The 4,460-nt window shown below is 39.8% G+C and overlaps 1 non-coding gene across 1 annotated transcript; it reads left to right on the top strand.

The window, feature by feature from the left end:
• The first annotated feature begins 337 nt into the window (after window positions 1-337).
• TRNAM-CAU (transfer RNA methionine (anticodon CAU)) lies at window positions 338-409 on the top strand. The gene has a single exon. It is a non-coding gene; the product is annotated as a tRNA-Met (tRNA).
• Window positions 410-4,460: the final 4,051 nt, after the last annotated feature.

Below are 4,460 nucleotides of genomic sequence, written 5' to 3'. Positions count from 1 at the left end.
AGTCTGACTTCATGCCTTCTCCGGTTATCCCAGAGGAAGGACTTCTGAGGGCTTTGCTCGACATGCTTCAGAGTTCCTTCTCTGAGCTCAGAGCAGCTTCTAAAGAAAAGATGTTAGAGCTTCACGCAGCTTTGGCAGACTGGGGAAGTGCAACTCGGCGGAGTGACTGCCAGGGTCATCTGGTTCTTGAGGGAAGTGGTCTTAGAGAGGCCAAGAAGGGAAAGGGGAAAAACGGAGAAAGTAAAGGAAAAGCAGATAGGAAAATGAAAAACATTCATTTTGGCAAAGTGGCTTATTTTTTATATGGTAAAGTGAAGAAGAGTACTGTTGAGCCGAGAGCAGAGTGGCGCAGCGGAAGCGTGCTGGGCCCATAACCCAGAGGTCGATGGATCGAAACCATCCTCTGCTAACTGTTTTTTCAAATAACTTTGTTCCAGAGTCTCAGGGAGAAGATGGTCTCCGAGAAACTCTTTGATTTCATAAAATTCACCTCTGACGCTGTACCTGATTTCTAGAAATGCATTTGGTATTTTCCTTCCTTCTCCTCCAAATGATTGCATAATTTCCTTCTCACTCGTTTCAAAACAGAGGCAAATCTTACTGCCAGAGTAAAGGAAGAGGAGGTGACAAATTCCATGTTCCAAAAAATTAACCTTCTACCTTCCAGTGAATAGAATACGCATTGAATTAGAATATGATTTTATATTTTTCTTGCACTTTTTCTTATAGTCAAAGGAAAAACATTGTTACTTATTTTTGCCTGAAAACATTGGTTACTGTAAATCCATGTTGCCCTTTTACTTGGGGAGAGTCCTGCTCTTTTCATGCTTTTGTTCATTCCTGTGCATGATTTATTACATTCATTTCAAGTTAATGGTGACGTGCTGTGAATTCTTCTCTAAAGCAATCTATGTAACGATATTTGGGAAGACATCTTCCCAATTACTCTTCCCTCTCCCCATCCATACTTACATAAACTAAATTTATGGGAATGTTATGAGAAAAACAAGAAGCAAAGAAGTTAAATGTGAAGTGGTAGAAAACATCGGAATACATGAAAATAAAAGGTTTTGTGCAACAGAATTCCATGGACAAACTCAGAAGAAATATAGAAGTTTTACTGATATATTTGCAAAAGAAATTGTGAGAAAATTACTAATTAAAATATTTTTTTAATGAGTGCCTATAGTATTACAAGAAAATATAAACTTTTTCTTTTCTTGAGGAAGATGGACCCTGCACTAACATCTGTTACCAATCTTCCTCTTTTTTTCTTTTTTCTCCCCAAAGCCCCAGCATATAGTGGTATATGATATATGTATTTGATATAGTTGTATATCACAGTTATAGAGCTGTAGCTCTTTTACATGTGGCACCGCCTCAGCTTGGCTTGATGAGTGGTGCCTAAGTCTGCGCCCAGGATCTGAACCCCAGGCCCCGAAGCAGAACACATTAACTTAACTGCTATGCCACCAGACCAGCCCCAAAATATAAACTCCTTTAAACAATGAGAATTCACAGAGCAAAATATCAAAAGGCAGAATATTAATAAAAATGTGCAGAAGGTGAAACTGTTTTGTTCCTTTACTTTGCTGGTGAAGATGTTCTTGTTTGGTGGACCAAACATCTTCAATTTATTTTGCTTGCTTACTCCCTAAAAGCATTTTAACTAAGTTTAAATGTACAGGCATAGGAGACTGGTTGAATAAACTGTGATACATGTACTCAAAGAAGTGCTGTGCAGCTACAAAAAAGATAGGGAGTGATTTCCAGGAGATAATAAGTGGGGAAAAAAAGTGCAGATGAATATTATAGTATGCCATCTTTTTTCCTATATCTTTTTCAAGGTGTAGGAAAACATGCACGTGTTTTTCATTCTAAAAAGAAAACATAGCAAAGATAAACCAGTGAGGCTGGCTATCCAAAAGGGTTGTGACAGGTAAATGGAGTATAAGGAATATGGGAAGAAATTTTCTCTGAGTGTACTTTTTGGTATACCTTTATCTTTTGAAAGCATATGAATGTTCTACAGTCTCAAAAATTAATATTAAACCAATAAGGATCAGAAGTAGAGGGGGAAAAAAAATAAAACCGAAAACAAACTCAATGCTGTTCCATTGTCATAACTACACAGAAGAGAAAAGAACGTAATTTGTGAACATGGCATCTGATGGTACATCTTTACTCTTGGCCAAGAGGGTGGGGGTTAGTGGGGAGAACTGCAAACAAATCTTTAACTCTTTTTAGTAGACGTTTTTTGGTAGTGGATGGCCAAAGCAATTCTGAAACTATTGTAGGTGCATAGGAAACAAGTGAGTAAATGTGCTGATATTGTTGGAGCTGGGGTCTCCATGTGGAAGAAGGGACACATACAAATATGGAAGGAGGGAATGCAAGAAAGAATCCTACAGATAGATTGGAGTCGGAGGTATTGGTGTGAGCTCATGATTTCTAAAATACGTACATGTGTGTGTATAGGTATGTCTATGTGCACATATATGCATGAGCATGTGTGTAAGTATATATGTATATACACATATATATGCACACGTATGTACATGCACACACATTTCCTAGGTCTTTCCGTTAAAAGAGCCAAGAAGCAGACATCATAGAAGCCGTTAGTACACTAAGCTCCCAATATTGTTCTCTGACACGGTTCCCCACTGAAAGAAAGCAGGGAGTCTCTGAGAAACAGCTGACTTCAGGGCTGGGGCAGAGTGGATGAAAGTCAAGCCTTGAACAATTTGTTATGCCAGAAAGTAAGAATGTGCTCAAACAAGTGATGGTGGTATGTTATGAGGACTCAGAAGCCAGCTAGAAGGGGATCCCTCTGGCTAAATATGGGTTAATTTGAACACCGATATAATTAAGGACAATAGTGAAGTATAAACCATTGAAAAAAAATGATTCAATGAATCCGTATTGATGATAGATATTTAATTAATGGAGAATAGGGAGGACCCTTGCTTAAAACAGAACACTGAGTACAGACTGGTAAATAAGGAGAGGTTACTCCGAGGAGCCCTTTACAGCTTTGTTTCTGCTGCTGCATCTCCTTCCTCAGTCCTCCGTCTTGTCTTCCAGGCCCCAGCTATGGTGACATTCTTTCCTCCTCAAGCTCCATGTTCTCCTCATTTTCTGCCTGCAACATTCTTTAGCCCTCCCCTCTGCTCTCACTTCACCTCTTTAGTTCTCCTTCCTCAGATCTCATCTCAGGCATCACAGCTCTTCCTACTGAGGCTTCTCTGGCTTCCTTTATCTGGGCTTAGCTGCTCCCATCTATGTTTCCTCAGCACCCTTATTTTTGCCCTTATCATACCACCACATATTTTAATTGCTTGTTTAATAATATCTCCCTCCTGCCCTCTAGCAATATCCCCTGAGGCCTTGTTCTCCTAAGTATCCCCACTGGCTAGCACAGTGTCTAGGTCAGGATAAGAGTTCATAGACACTTGCTGGGAGCATGTCCTGTAATTTACCCTGTTTTGATCTTCCCCAGAACCCAGGATGGCTCAGTTTCCCATTTTGTCCCAAGTCTGTCTGCTCTGTTTGTTCCCAGATTTCTTCTCCTCCTTCCTTCTTCACTGATCCCAAGCTTGCCTGCTTCCTAAGGGCACGTGTTACACCATGATTAAAACAGAAGTGGCTGTGAAGCCACCAAAAGATGGGGAACTTGACCATTGTTTGTATGGTAGAGACAGACTTCATCTTGGAGAAAAAGGTTCCAGTTCACTCTATTCTTGGCCATTGGCCTGGAGAAAAAGATCCACACTTGTCTTTTTGTACCTAGTTGTATACATTTAGCTGTTAGTTGTAGAGGCGCCATCTTCTCGTGCAGTGTCTGTACTCTGGAGGAATCACTAAAAGTTTATGGAAATGAATGGAACGTTTTGAGAGCTTACCCACAGTCATCAAGGATTTATGCTGAACTTGCTCACCATTCTCCAGCCATTTCATTCCTGAGGCTCCACTTCAGAGGTATCCAGCTTAGAAGGAAATTCTGAGTTTTCCCTACATAGGGTAAATTCTCTGATTCATATCTATTATAAAAACCTCAGTGTGATTTCAGGATTTGAAACTGCCATCCGATCTGTAGGTCTCTTGCAGTAACCAGTTACAAACATGCTTAATGTTATTCAAGTGCTTCTGACAGTTTCAAATCTTAAATGCAGTCCTTCAATTTATCTCAAAAAGAACATAATTTGCAGTTGGTTTACTTTGCAAGTAGACAAGGAAGAGAATAAAGAAAAAGAACGGGGCTAGCAGGAGACATCGAGAAGGAATAGGGAATAGTGGGAGAGAGAAAATGGGAAGGTCATAGACTGTCCTTGAGGCGTGGATCATGAAAACCAAAAGATGTGCCTCAGAGATTGCATCCTTAGCTTCATTTGTACAAACTATGAGCTTTATCATATTCCAAATATCTCATATGGTATTCCAAATATCTCATATTGTAT

This window comes from Diceros bicornis, chromosome 14, assembly GCF_020826845.1.
Source record: "Diceros bicornis minor isolate mBicDic1 chromosome 14, mDicBic1.mat.cur, whole genome shotgun sequence".
NCBI lineage: Eukaryota > Metazoa > Chordata > Mammalia > Perissodactyla > Rhinocerotidae > Diceros > Diceros bicornis.
The sequence above is the reverse complement of the archived record's forward strand: the minus strand, read 5'-3'. Positions and strand labels throughout refer to the sequence as shown.